General features: G+C 40.5%; 1 protein-coding gene across 5 annotated transcripts in view; it reads right to left on the reverse strand.

Annotated features, from left to right (window-relative positions):
• The window catches only part of NAV3 (neuron navigator 3), a 605,012-nt gene that overhangs the window by 277,538 nt on the left and 311,925 nt on the right, over positions 1–15,549 (reverse strand). The gene's annotated exons all lie outside the window — the stretch shown is intronic.

Genomic DNA, 15,549 nt, shown 5'->3' on the forward strand with positions numbered 1-15,549 from the left:
GGGACTTGAATAAAGAAACTTCAGAATTGAGAAAATTCTGGGGCTAATTTCTTGTTATTCTCCAACAGAAGAATTTACAAATGTCGGAATTCGTATTCATCGAGAAGTTTAACACTATCTATCAGCCAGATTTTAACAACAATCTTAACTAGGACCTTCTCCTACCAGCCACACTGGTTATCTTAAGAGGTCCTGCATTGGGTGCTCTCTTCTATCTAAAATTGGATGGGTGGCAACCAAAGAAAGGGCCTTCTTGGTCATGTTGCCAAAATTCTGGAACCTTCCCCCCCCCACCACCCCGTTTCCCTCTACCATTGTCTTCCACCAGCAGATGAAGACTTGTTTTGTTTTGTTTTGTTTGGCATTCTCTCACTAACGTTCACTATCCCTCCTCCCTATTTCAACGTCTATATGTTTCTATATCTTACCAGATGGCCTGTTGTGCCAGGCAGTCTTTTGCCCTAGCTGCTACTGTTCTCTCCAGTGACAGCAAACATTGGTAGTGGGAAACAATGTCATGATGTCACTTCTGAAAATAAAGGCAAGGAGCTCTTGAATTTCTACAGAGATTGGGGCATTCCTAGAGCATCACAATGTCGCTGTACCCATCATTTATATATTTATCTGTATTTTAACATTGTTTTGATTGTTTCCTATCATGGGGTCCCTAAGTTGGGTAGAAAGGTAGCATACAAATCTCTTAAATAAAATAATTTTCTCACTAACTCTAGGTGCTGACAGCACATCCCACCCCTTGCAAATGATAATTATGCAGTAAAACTGCTATATTTTTAACTGGATCTGCATATCATACATCTGTATATCATGGTTCACCCCGCACTAGGTCTACTTTATGGTTAATCCTGTCAACAGGTGGAATTGGACTTCACTCTATGTTTATTGTTTTCTTTTTTGAGTTGTATTGTTTTAAATTGGCCTCGCTTTGAAATATCTGTGCCCCTTCTCAAGTCTGCAGCTTTGATCTACATTTTTTTCTGCTCAGTTGATGAATATTTCGTTCAATTGGTAATGTGAAATCTGATTCACAAAAGCTTATGTTGAAATGCAGTCGATTAGTCTTTAAACTGTCACTGGATTCCTCAATTATTTGGGGATAACAGTTACATTTACTCATTTTTTTCCCTACAAGCAGGCAATCCTCCTGGAAAAAAATGCTCTTTGGGGATTTGCTTTGGTAAACTCTCCATCACTAGTCTTATTTATGTGTTACAGATATCGTAGGGGATAAAGGTCAAGCAGGAGAATGTAATAAATGTAAGATATATACTACTGAAAAAATCCATTTTTCCTGTCATGTTTCTGGGATTACAAAAGTTTCAGAATTTGACCCTGCTACATCCTTTCTAATTCAAGCAGAGGAATAAAAGAACAGCAGAGATGATAGCCTTTCACATTTAAGGTGACCCAATATGACATTACTGAAATGCAGTTAGCCTAATTGCAGTAATTCCAGAAAAGTTTTACAGCAACCAAGTGAAAGAGTTTATTAAAAAGAATCCAGTTGACTGCAGTTGACCTTTAGTAATCTACAGCCCACTAAACAAGATGCAATCAGTTTTGCATTACATGTTGGCTTCCTATTTTTACACAGCATCAGAATCCAGAATTTATGATCAAGGGATTTGTAAGGCTTTAATCAAGCAAACAATGTTGGTTCCAAAGAAAATCTACAACCTCCAATTTTAGCAAAACCAGCAATAACCTAAAGAAATTTCAATGGAGAAGACACTCCCCTGCTTCCAAATTGTCAGAATTCTATACTTTTATGTTTATTTCTTTATGATAAATTTCAATGGGTGGGGACCTCCTTCAATACCTGTGGTTGCCATCCACAGACTAGAGATTCCAACTAAACGCCCTTCCAATTGATTTTGCCACAGAGCAATGACCTGTGAATCACGTTCAGAGACTCTCCTGTCTTTTGGTGGGTTTTCCAGGCTGTTTGGCCATTGTCTGGTGGATCCTGTTCCTAATGTTTCGCCTGCATCTGTGGCTGGCATCTTCAGAGGTGCATCACAGAAGGAAGTCTGTTACACACTTGTAACAGACTTCTCTGTTACACACAGGCCGGAAAACCCACCAGAACCAGTTGAATCTGGCTGTGAAAGCCTTCGACAATACAGTCGCCTATCTTTGTTTACCCAATGCACAGAAAAAAACAGAGAGGGAAATTTGTTTCCACATCAAACCCTGAACAGAAGATGAGCATTCTCTATGGATGTCTAAAGATAGAGAAATAATTGAATTCTTGAGCTTTTACAAGCATATGCTCCTCCATGATCTGATAAAGAAACAGCTGCCTTGAAGAATTATTTAAAAATAACTAGGCTAACAGTACAGCCTGAAGAACCCTTTCCTGAAAGTAAGTTCCACTGAACAGACAAGAACAGAAATCTGAGTAGATTTTCTTAGGATATCACAGTGAGTTTACTAAGCATGGAAATGATATTAGCATTGCCAGGAATAATTTATCAGTGCTCACAACATACTATTTAAAATTTAGACTATAGTTCTGGATACTCTTATCTGGAAGTAAATCTAGAGTGGGAACAATTTTCAAGTAGATATGCATAGAATTGTGCTGGTAGAACTTCACAGGCAGTTTAATTTAATATGCATTTCTAATCAATAAAGTGGGACTGAAAAACTGGCCAAATCTTACATATCCATAGCCCTTAATTGAATCCATAGGCTCGGGATGTTATTGAAATCTAATGGACCAGCATGGCTGACTGATTTCTATCATGCTCAGTACACCCAGACAGCATCACTTTATCAAGAGCATTAACTGGGACCTTACTCTAACATACTCAAAATGGCTACAGACAGCTGTGAATCACCACGGGTTGCGGTTGCTGCTCGGGGCAGATAGGACATGAGCTGATTCCAGCCTCAGTAAGGGCGGAAGCAGCGAAGTGGCCATGCCAGGTCAGGGCAAGCACCAATACAAAGGCCGCCTGCTGGCCACATCAGAAAGGGGAGGGTTGATCTCAGATTGATCTCAGATTGCAAATGCCTTAGCAGACCAGGTGCTCAGGAGCAGCAGCAGCAGAAGGTCATTGCTTTCACATCCTGCATGTGAGCTCCCAAAGGCACCTGGTGAGCCATTGCGAGTAGCAGAATGCTGGACTAGATGGACTCCGGTCTGATCCAGCAGGCTATTTCTTATGTTCTTATGTTCTTATGTTCTTATGTTCTTAGGGTTAGCCCGAACCTTTAAAGGAGCAGGCTATCCTTTGTGCCAGCCACGTGCTTGGGCTGGCTAGTGATTTGCCCACCCACCTCTCCCTGTTTTCAAGTGATTATTAATGCATGCTAACTTGTCATAACCATCGGCGTTTTTGGCCCATTGGTATTGATCTGGAAGAGCCAGGGGAGGGAAGCTAGGGAGCTAACCCCTCCCCTTGGGAATGATAGACAGCAGCAAGTGGCAACCGCCCTGCTGAACAGAGCATCTGGGGAGCACCTCTTGCCAGGAGCCCCACAACGGAGCAAAGCTTCTGTATGGGGAATCCGCCCACAGGAGCTATGCTGTGATGTTTAGTTGTCCAGATCAAGACTCTTGCTTGGCCTCACACTTCTATATGTTTAATAAAGAATGGCTATGGCCAATTGATTTAACCCAGCCAAAAGTGTGGTGCGATCTTTGAATAAGAAAGTTTTCCAGGGAATTCCACCCTCGGACAGCAATCCAGCCTTGCATTGTGGGGTTTAAAGGACCATCATGTTCTCTTAATACAATCCAGATGTCTTTCTTCATGCGTCATCAGTACACAGCTCTAAAAATATTTTTCCCCACCAACAACAATTATGGCATAAATAAAGCAATTCATAGTTATACTCTTATAAGCCCATTGACTTCAATAATTCTTCTTAGGATTATACTGCTTGAAACCTTTCATTTAAACTCAAATTTAAATCCTGAGGTATTGCATAAAGTCTGTGTGTGGGGAGGGGGAACCAAGCAGTGTTTGCCCCACTAAGTAACATGAATGGAATTTTTAGGTCATTTCAGATCTTTACTATGGAGCTTGAGGCCTGCTTTAGTTATCAGCTTTTCCTCAGAGTTTTCACACAGTCAGATGCAATATCCTCTCTTCTGTGCTGTTTGTTCATAAATTTATTGGGTTGTACAGAGCAGGAACAGACACAAAACTGCATGTTGTACCATACTGTGGTCAGGAAACTAAGGTCAGTTATGTGCCAATTTGGATTATTCCCAGTAGCTGAGGAAAACACAATAATATAGTGTTCACAGTAACAAAAACATATATTCCCAAAGATGAAAGGCACAAACAGTCTTAAGTATTCAGTGTTTTAACAGCTATAGTTTTGTGGTGCTTCCTTTTTTTAACTCCACACAGTAACAAAACAGCTCTGCACGGTTCCTGATACAAAAAAATGCTTCCTTTCTTTTCAAAAGAGGTAAAGTCAAGTCTTCAAATAGTTTCCTTCTGTAGACCTACATATCATATTTTATGTATTAGGAAAATGCGAGCGTTATAGACCCACACATATTTTTTGTGTACATTAGTTTTAATTAGCAATGTATTGGAAGCCCATAAGAAAGGCTTGCTTTCTTAACAGAAACAATCATTTGACATAATTTGTCAGAGCAGATGGTCTTTAGCTAAACGCTTCAGATGACGATCCAAGCTGTCTACATTGTTGTGTGTATCATACAAGACATGACCTCACCAAAAGTGAACACTCATAATAATCCCTATGTATATTATGGAAAGAAATTTAAGCACCCCTTTAACTTTCTTACGTGTATTAAATAAGACCATTAATAATAATAAGTTAAAATTGTTTAACACAGTTCCTACAAGTCACAAAACAAGAAATCTGAATTTTTAAATTAAATCTAAAACCATATTGTCCAGTTTGGGCTTAACAAAGAGAAAGAGGACTCATATCTAATGGGAAAAATGAAAGAATCCTCCCTTTAAACCAGAACAAGTTGGATAAGGGGTCAGGGCTTTTTTCTCCTCACCAAACATGTCATCATGGCATTTATATTACATGGTTTGTTTTGTATTGCTGATGTCTTTGCTTGTTTTAATTTTCTTCCCTACATCACTTTCATGGCAGTTAAATGGCAATCATCTGTTAGCCACCAACATGTATTCCAAGAAAATCTGGGATAAATCCAGCATGGCTACTACTGCCTGGATATGTCATTCCATGTGCTCAATAATCACAACACTTTTTGCAGTGTAAGTATGTTCATCACTATCCATAGGGCACTACCCATTTTTTTGCATCCTTTCTGATCAGGCAACTGTGTTAAGATTACGTTATCATACACTGTAACTAATGAGCTGGTGCTTACACTGGAGCCTGATGAAATCATCTCAAAATTAGTACAATGTGTCAGTTTTCAAAGAATGGAAGTAATGAAGAAGGTGCAGAAGGAAAGAGGTTAAGACTTCAATATTTATAAACCCAGAAGAGTAGCCACATTAGTCTATTGCAGAAAAAATTAGAAAAGGTCCTATGGCACCTTAAAGCCTTACCTATTTATGTTCTAGTTCAAACTTTTGTGGACTAGGCTTCACTTTGTGAGATGCAAAGAAAACAATAAGTGTGTGCCTTGCCACACATATGTGGCTGCCATCTGCAAACTAGAGATAAAAATACTGAAAGCAGTATTTTGTTTCCAGCCACACATATCATTTGTTCATTTATTTCATTTATACTCCATCTTTCTCCCCAATGCTATCCAATGTGGTTTACGCTATTTTCCTCTCCTCCATTTTATGCTCATAAAAGCCACGTGAGGTAGATTATGCCAAGAGCATAAGTTAGGAAAAATATTGAAGAGATAGCATTTTTGGTTTGTTGAACTGGGAAAAAAGATGAAAAATACCTTTTTGCATTTTTTAGCTAAAAAAGGGACCTTTTGATTGCAGCTGAAAAAGTCAGTAAAAAAATTCAGATTCTTTGCTTTTCAGGATTTCCATAAAGCTTCAATAGAGGCAAAATGTTCACATTGATGTCTATGGGGAACATTTGTGGGGCTATGGGGGCTGTTCTTAAGTTAGGCCCACTCTGCACTGGCCAATAAAGCTGGGTTGGGGGCAGTATTAACACCGTTTTTTGGGGGGGGGAACTTCGCACGGTTCTTGCCCTGAAAATTACTCTAAACTGCCCCAACCCACGACAGTGACCTCGAAGCAGGTTATAGGAGAATCGCTCAATGAGCGATTCTTTTATTTTACAGAGGAGCACAGCTGCAGCCGAGCGAATGACCATTGCTGTCAGCTGCTGTAAACAGATGAATTGCTCATGGAATGATTCTCGCGCAACCCCCTCCCTGGCTCCCATTCACAGATCCACCGGGGGAAAGGGGGCCATCCCATGGCCCAGGGGGTCGGCCCTGCCTGCCTGCGAAGCAACTAGCAGGAACGAGGCAGGAGGAGGCAGGGAAGGGAACCACAGGAACACCTCTATGCAAAGGCGCATCTGTGATCCCCGGCAGCCACGGGGCTGCTTGCATAAGAGTGTGCAAATGGTCTTGGGGTTCCACCAGAGCCGAGTACCCGGGTGTGAGCCCACCTCCCAAGCCTGTGCGGAACGGGCTTTAGATGCACCAAATTTGCAGCATAGCTGCTGGTGATTCTTTTTACACATACCCCAACATTTGGTAAAGATTGGATCAGGGGAAAAATGGGGGCCAATAAAATTGGACCCCCTGACCCAATCTTTACCAAACTCAGGTGTTCTTCGGTCACCAGCAGCTATGCTGCAAATTCAGTGCCTCTACCTTAAAAATAGACACATCCAGAGTTCCACAAAGATTTTATATAGACTACAATGAACCTATGCCAGTCCAGCGAATCTCACAGAGAAAATCAAGCATATGAACTGAAGGTTTAAATGGCTCCATTGTAATCTATGGGATATATTTGCAAGGCTCTGGTAGACTGTTTTTCAAGGTAGAGGTACCAAATTTTCACCATAACTGCTGATGAGTCTCCTTAAATGAACCATAAAATCTGGTAAAGATTGGGTCAGGGGTCCAATTTTATAGGTCCACCATTTTTTCCTCCATTAGAAACTATGGAGGGCAGTTGGGGGCACCGTCTTTGGGGGTGGGGAATTGAAGCCCTGACACAATACTAACTAAACTTTTTCTAAATGGAGTCACCAGCAGCTACAATGAAAATCTGGTGCCTCTACCTTGAAAAACACCTCCTCCAAACCATGCAAAGATTTCACATAGGATATAGTGGACCTAAAAAGGTTCAGATTACAAAAGGGATGAGGGGAAGAAAAAAAATCATATAGGTATTGGGATTTAGGATTTTTAAGTCCAATTTACCTGATTCCAAATTTTACGTAATTTTTAATGCACACCCATAGACAGCATTTCATTAAAACTTAATGAAGTGTTCCCTCTAAACTTATTTTAAATATGGTCAGCTATAAGGAAGTTTACAAAAGGCTATCTGCCCCAGCACAATGGATTGGGGGGGGGGGAGGAGATTTAAATGGAACTTTCCCTTTAAATCTCCCCCCATCCATGCCAAATTTAGGCAAACAGGAACGCTGCTTTAAACACTTCTTTCCCTCCCCTCCCATTCCCCCTCCCCGCACTTCCACAGATTGCCAGAGCCTTATGGGCTCCCTTTAAAAAATGCTGAAAGCAGTATTTTGTTTGACTAAATTCAATGTGGATTGGGGGAAGAAGATTTAAAGAGGGCTCTCCCTTTAAATCTCACCCAATCCATGCTCAGAGGGCAGTGGGAGATGGGCCCTACCCTTTTGGGGGCCCATAAAATTGAACCACAAGAAGCAAAGGTCACCAAACCTGGATGGTGTCTTCAAGAGAGTCTCCTGAAGATACCCTGAATGTTTTGTGCCTCTTCCTTGAAAAATGTGCAGCCTGCTTACACACCCAGAATTCCCCATTGGCTGCAATGGAGCCAAGGCACTTCAGAGCACAGTCTGGGAAAATTTCTTCAGGTGCCTGTCAAAGGCGCATTTTTAAAGCTAGTGGCACCAAAATGTCAGGGTACCATTTGGAGGCTCTCCTGATGATACCACCCAGTTAAGTGAAGTTTGGTTCAGGGGGTCCAAAGTTATGGGCCCTCAAAGGGGCAGCCCCCATCTCCTGTTAGTGCCCATTGGAAACAATGGGGGATGGGGCACCCCCTTTGGGGGTCCATACCTTTGGACCCCCTGAACCAAACTTCGCCAAACTCAGATAGTATCGTCAGGAGTGTCTCCAGATGATACCCTGAAATGTTGGCACTGCTAGCTTTAAAAATGTGCCCCCTGAAGGCCAAAACACAAAAAACACCAAAAAAATCAGATGCACCCGAATATATTTGGATATCCGAATATATTCAGGTATGCCGAATATGGTCTTTGGGCTTATTTGCGTTTACAGATACTTTTATGCCTGAATAAGCCCAAATCCAAATTTTACCAAATATTTTCAGTATTGCTCAACCCTAGTGGGTACCAACCATGCACATGTGTACAGGTCACTCAGAAAAGCGTTGACTTGGTAGGTATTGTACAAAAATAAATTGTGACAGAAAACCTAGTGATGATTATTCCTTTTTGAAAGGAAACTCCATTCCTGTTTTGCCTTTTCAGGAATGCTGAATTACAAATATTCACTGTCAGTTGGAAAGTCAGATTTCCTGGCTTCAGTTTTAATGTGATTCCTCTTCCTTGTTGACGAAACTCTATGTTCACTTTTTAAATGAAACTGTTTACAATTCCTTAAACTTATGCAATTTCTATGACATCCATAAGGAAAAGGAGCTTCCATTACATCTCTTTTTGGGTAATGTCTGTATTGGCTTCTATACGACAACATCAGAATCCCAATGTGAAGTATACTGTATCTATACTGTGTTCTGAGATTACTTCTATTTACAAACTATATGACTTACTGGAGCATCTTTTGCATTATTATAAAGCATCAGTCTGGATTTACAAAAGAAAATCCTGTTTACAGCTGGCATGCATTGCCAGGAAATCCCATTGTTGCTGTTAGTGGTGAGTAAAAGTTCTGCGTGCTGATTTATGTCTTACTCACCCTAAATCATGTCTGAGCCATACCAATCTTTCCTGCCGGATGAAATCATTTGACAACACTTGCTAAGAAGCTGACTTTCTACATCTGACCGTCTTTATTACTAAGTTGTGAAGGTTTTACAGATGTCCTATAAATCAAGCCCTGTTACACAACAGGAAGCAAATGCTGCCAAGTTCTTGGGAGACCAGCAAAGCATCATCAAGATGCTGGGCCAGGTGCTAGAAATTTGGGAATGCAGCTTTGCTGAATAACATTTGGAAAAGGGAAATACTCAGGAGACTCCCATTGCCTCCTCTTGAACTCATTTTTCCAGATTAACCCCAGCTGCATTAATTGAAAATGTTCAGCTGAATAATGATTTTGACCATGTGTTGAAAAGCGGACCTTGCTAATGAGAAAACAAGCTATAGGGTCTTTAAATCATAGAAGACTGGACTGAAGAGGTATCCAGGGAGGTTCAAGTCCCCTTGAAAGCTCACCACATTTTTCATGGGGGAAATCTTCCACCCCTATACTCTGACTTAAAGTTGACAACCAACTGAAACAGACCATTCTGAGATTTTTGTGGGAGTGGGGGTCTTTAGGCTTGCTGCCAGAGATATTTTGTATATAAATATTGGATTTTGGAACTGCTTGTCAGAATGGAAGTAAAACTGTAATTTGTGTGCACTAGAAGCAGAAATGCCAGTTTTACGTTCATTTATTGTTGTTGTTTCTGTTCTTCACCTCAATCAATGCCTGTTCTTGACTTTTATTCACATAATTGACCAGCACATGTTTCTCCTCTTCCACTGTTTGCTTTGCTTGCAGTAAGCCTCTGCCACCAGATCTCCGGGGAAGGTATAATCTATCAGTATCACTACGTGGGTGTAAGGCATGGTGCACTGTCATAAGCTTCTGAGTTTTTCTATCCAATGTATCCAACTCGTCCAGTTGATGATTCCCACAGTGTACCTGATGACGGGTATGGCTCAAGTGTTGATGGCCTTGATGGTATTCTTGCCATTTAAATTAGATTTCAAAATTTTCCGAACTCTCCTTTCCGTGCTTGATGTTATCCAGCTGTAAAATTCCCAGGTATTTATAAGCTGCCTCTTGGTTGCAATTGATGAGTTTGACATCAGGCATTTCCATGCCATCACTCTCAGTGATCTTGTCCCTCTTTATTGCCACAGTGGTTTTTATTATTGTTGTTGTTGTTGTTGATTTCACAGCTGCCAGATTGTTGTTGTTGTTGTTGTTGTTATGGTAGATTTCACAGCTGCCAGATCTTTAGCTGGTTGTTGGCCTTCATTACAATTCGAGCCTCACCCAGAGGCCTAGGAAGTTGTAATGTATTGGCGTAGTATTCGTGCGGATCCCAGCAGGGCTGCCTTCTGAATTTGACAGATGTTAATTTTGTCAATTCGGAGATGTTTCATGCGCTACCCTGGTGTTTTTTGGATGGCGCCCAGCATGCCGATTACCACTGCGACGACCTCAGCTGGTTTGTGCCATAGACGCTGAAGCTCAATTTTCAAATTGCGGTATCTAGTGACCTTTTCGTGTTCCTTTTCAATGACCCTGCTATCACTGGGGACTGCTATGTCGATGATGGTCACTTTCTTGTCCTCGATCATGGTAATGTCTGGTGTAATGTGTTTCAACACTTTGTCCATTTGGATTCGAAAGTCCCACAGGATCTTGACCTTCTCATTTTCCATTACTTTCTCTGGACAATGTTCCCACCAGTTCTTAGCTGTTCTTATGTTGTAATTCTTGCATAAATTCCAGTGGATCATCTTCGCCACTGATTTGTGTCTCTGTTTGTACTCAGTCTGGACAATCTTTTTGCAGCTTTATTGTTGTTGTTGTTGTTGTTGTTGTTTCTTCTTCTTGTTGTTGTTGTTAATATTATGGTAGATTTCACAGCTGCCAGATCTTTAGCTGGTGATGATGGTGGTGGTGTTGGTGAGGATGAGGATGAGGATGGTAGATTTCACAGCTGCCAGATCTTTAGCTGGTTGTTGGCATTTCATTACAATTCAAGCCTCACCCAGAGGCATAGGAAATTGTAATGTATCGGTGTAGTGTTGTTGTTGTTGTTGTTGTTGTTGTTGTTGTTGTTGTTGTTGTTGTTGGTAGTAGTAGTAGTAGTAGTAGTAGTAGTAGTAGTAGTAGTAGTAGTAGTAGTAGTAGTAGTTTCCTGCCCTTTCCAAAAGGGCTCAGGGTGGCACCATCCTCACCACTTCATGCACTGATGGCACAAAAGATGGCAGAGTGTTCATGTGTGTTTCCTGGACAGCTGCTCCATCGAAAGTGCTGCTAAACTGTGGTAGATACATGGGCAGTGGCAGGGCAGAGCAGCAGTTGGGCAGAACCTGTTGTGAAGACTGACATTCTCTTCTCTGCTGTTCTGGAAGGGAACCACAGGCTCAGTTTTCAGAAGCAGCAGCTCTGGTCATGCACCCAACAGAAAGTGTGGGTGCTTCTCTCCATTTCCAGTGGCATCCAATTGCCTCTTTCCCTGACTATCTCCTGGCACCATTTAAGTACTACCACTTCTGAAATGGAAAGTGGTCTGATTCATCAACAACCAACAAACCAATAACAAGCAATTTGCAAGAAGGAAACATGCTTGTATTCTGTTAGATAGCCTCAGTTATTTTACAATTATTAATGTTTTTTACATGCAGAGTTACAGATATGGTCAGAAGCTATAGACTCCCCTGCTTACATACCCAGTTCAGCTTAACCACTTGAGGAGTGGCTTCCTTTTGATTTAGTTTGTTTATTTTTCAAACCCTCTCCACATCATTTTTGCAAGGCTTGCAAAAGAGCCACCAGAAATCTGCTCACTTTACATTAGGGAATGTATCTGCTTGTATTTCCCAGACACAACATTGTGAATCTCATTACTAAGATATTTAAAAGTTATTCAATTTTTCAGCAAGTTTTTGCTTTCCAATAAAACCAGAAGATAGAGAATAATGACCATAAAACTACCAAACCAAATGAATGTTCATGTTAATAGAGGAACCACTGTGGTAGCCTTGCAAGCCAAAGGATCAATCCAATGTTTTCAGTGGCCAAAGGATATCAGCAGGATGAGCAAACCAGATGTTGATTAGCTGCACTGGTACTGCATGGCTATTTAGAATACATTGAGAGGCAAGCATACATGACTATGTTTAATCCTCTGAACCATCCATCCAAAAATGTCCAGATTAAATCCTACGGATGGGTCCTCCTTCTAGCCAGGTTAACCTAAGAGCAGTTAGAAAATGAAAACAAGTAAGAAGTTGGAGGAGAGAGAGGTCTCTGTTAGAATCCCTTCTCAATCAAGGCACTAAAGGAGCTGAGATGGTCAGCAGCCTCCCTGGGTTCTCAAAATCACACTTTGTAGTTCTGGAAAAAGAGTTTTGTGGATGATTACATCAACTTCTGTCAGTGCTGAACCTTAAAGTTAAAAGAAGCTCAGATCCACATTTATTTTCAGTATGTGTCTAATGAACTTAAGCATGGAGGTGACTACTAGGGAGGAGTAATCAACTTCACATTATTGTGTTACAGGAAAGGCACACCTAAAGCAACCATATTCCATATCAATAAGGGTTGGGAGACATCTAGAATCGTGATAGTGGAAACAAGTAGTAACAAATCATGTTATAGAGCCCAACTAAGAAATATGCTACTATTGCACTAGCTAGTTCACAATCATTTATTTAAGGTAACATGGCATCTGCTGAGACTTAAAGTTGATCCTTCACTGTATTAGGATCAGACAACTGGCTGTGATTATTTTGCAATGTTTTTTACATAAAATATTAACAATACACCCTGATCCAGATACTGACTATAATTTAGGTCCACTGGCCCGCTGGAAGAACTGCCTAAAATACTGCCTGTTCTATTTATGGACCACTTTGAACCAGTTTCCAGAATACATATTGTAAATGAATCACTAATTCAAGACACCTTCCATCAACCACTCAAAGAGGCACTATCGGACTACTACTAATCCCCCCACCCCTACAGAAACATAGCTAATTATCACTGCCTCCAATCTGCTCTTCCTAAGCAAAGTGATTGAGACAGCAGTAGCAGACCAACTCCATATCTTCTTGGACAACTCATCTGCCTTAGATGCTTCTCAATCTGGTTTCAGACCGGGCTATGGGATGGAGACAGAAATGCTAACTTTAGTTGATGTCCTCTGTCTAAATGTAGACAAATGTCAGACCTCCTACTGGATTTACCTGCTGCCTTTGACATGGTGCATTATGCTATCTTGCTGAGTGACTAGAGGCTGAAGTAGGCACCAGGGGCTGTGCATTGGACTAGTTTAAATTATTCCTCTCTCTCTCTCTCTCTCTCTCTCTCTCTCTTTCTCTCTTTCTATGTGTGTGTGTGTGTGTGTGTGTGTGTGTGTGTGTGTGTGTGTGTGTGTGTGTATTAGATTATTGTAACTCACTCTACGCTTCCTGCCCTTGAATCTAATCCGAAAGCTGAAACCGTCCTCGAGTAGGGACCACATATCACCAGTCTTTTTCCATCTCCACTGGCTTCCTATTGAGTCCTGGGTTATTTTCAAGGTATTGGTTTTGACCTTTAAGTCCTTGAGTGGTCTTGGACCCACATACCTTAGAGACCCCCATACTGCCCTAGTAAGTCCCTCCACTCTGGTAATCCCTGGGCCAAAAACTGTCCAGTTGCCTTGATGAGGGCCAGTGCCTTTTTGATCCTGGCCCTTACCTGGTGGAATATGCTCCCGATTGAAATCAGAGCCCTGTGGGACTTGAGTAGTTTCCGCAGGGTCTGTAAAATGGAGCTATTCCACCAGGCTTTCCCTTATGGCCAGCCAGGTTAACATCTTTTTCTGGCCTCCTTGGGGGGGGGGGGGATATTTGATATTTTAAGCCGCCATCTGAAATTAAGTTTTAGTAATGATGTTTTAAATTATTTATTATGATTTTATTGTGTTTGTTTTGAATGTTGTTGCTGCCCTGAGCCCCTTGGAGAAGGGCAGGGTATAAATCTAAAAATAAAATAAATAAAAGGGGACAAATGGAGCTCCCAGAGGGAGTGCAGTGGAGTGGTTAGGATCTGGGAGACACAAGTTCAAATCTCTACTCTGTAACAGAAGACTTCTGGTTGACTTTGTGGCAGTCACAATCTCTCAGTCTAACTTAAGTCATACAGTTATTTTGAAGAACCAATTTGGGTTCTAACTAGGGAGAAAGGCTTAGTATAAATGAAGAAAGACAGAATGAAAGGATGAATCAAAAAGAATGAATCCTAGGATCCCTCAAGATTTAAGTTGTAATATAGCTTTTAGACAAAGGATTTCTATAGATCCTCAAAGAGTAGAGAAAGCCCTCAAAGGTGCATAATTAGATTTTCATCCTTGCTGTGAATGGAAACAATAGTTTCCCAGATAATTCTCCAGTCTAGTTTGGGCAATGAGAAAAAGACTATTTCTTTGGAAAAGATATTTCCTTTAGAGAAGCGAGAAAACTGAGCAAAGCTAGATCAACACTAACAGGTATGCAAGACACGTATAACATTCTTTTGTTTGCTGAATCCACTGCCTCTCACTGAACCCTTAATAATAACAGTTCTGCCAGATCACACCAAAGATTTTCTAGCCCATCATCTTATTCTCCTGCTCAAGATTAAAGTACAAAGGTACAGAAGGGGATAACATCTAGATGGGGAAAACATCCAGTGAAAATACCTTGAACCCACTAATAAAAATAAACAAATGTATTCCAGCAATATATAGAATAAAGATGACAATACCATTAATCACAACTACTATAATGGTGTACTAAATAACTAACACAATATAAACATGCATGAAAATAGTGAAAAAAAAATGAAACAAACATTAAATTAAATTAATGACAATTGAATAAATCAGTCCAATATAAAAACTTTAGAAGTCCAAAAAGAAAAAGTCCAGAAATGTCATTAAACTAGGATTAATGACATAGAATGCTATCAATTCACTAATGTGATGTTAATTAAATAATGAAAAAATGATAAAATATCCCCAAACTATATATATGTAAAATCAATAATAAACCAAATATTAACAAATAATACGTAAAACAGTATTTAGAGTAGTATCACCTTTAAGATTCACAGCTCTGAATTGCAAGTGTGTTTGTGAACCAGCAGAGCCACCTGGAACCTTTACACCTTGAATGCTGATTTCACTTTGACACAAGTCTACAAGTTCACATGATTATCCATTCTCTGTCTTATCCATGCTCTCTTCATGAGTTTATGGACTTTCATCATAGTGAAATGAGCATACATGTGGTAAAGATTTCAAATGCCTCTGTGGGTTTACACTTCCACTTACTCCAACACTTGCAAAAGCAACAACAATATCATGATCAGATTTCTTTTCCAGAGACAAGCGAATGAATTGGTATTTTGTAAAAAAAAAAAATTCAGGGCAAAATTCACAGTGGACAATCAGA

Source organism: Sphaerodactylus townsendi, linkage group LG06 (genome assembly GCF_021028975.2).
Source record: "Sphaerodactylus townsendi isolate TG3544 linkage group LG06, MPM_Stown_v2.3, whole genome shotgun sequence".
In the NCBI taxonomy this organism is placed as follows: domain Eukaryota; kingdom Metazoa; phylum Chordata; class Lepidosauria; order Squamata; family Sphaerodactylidae; genus Sphaerodactylus; species Sphaerodactylus townsendi.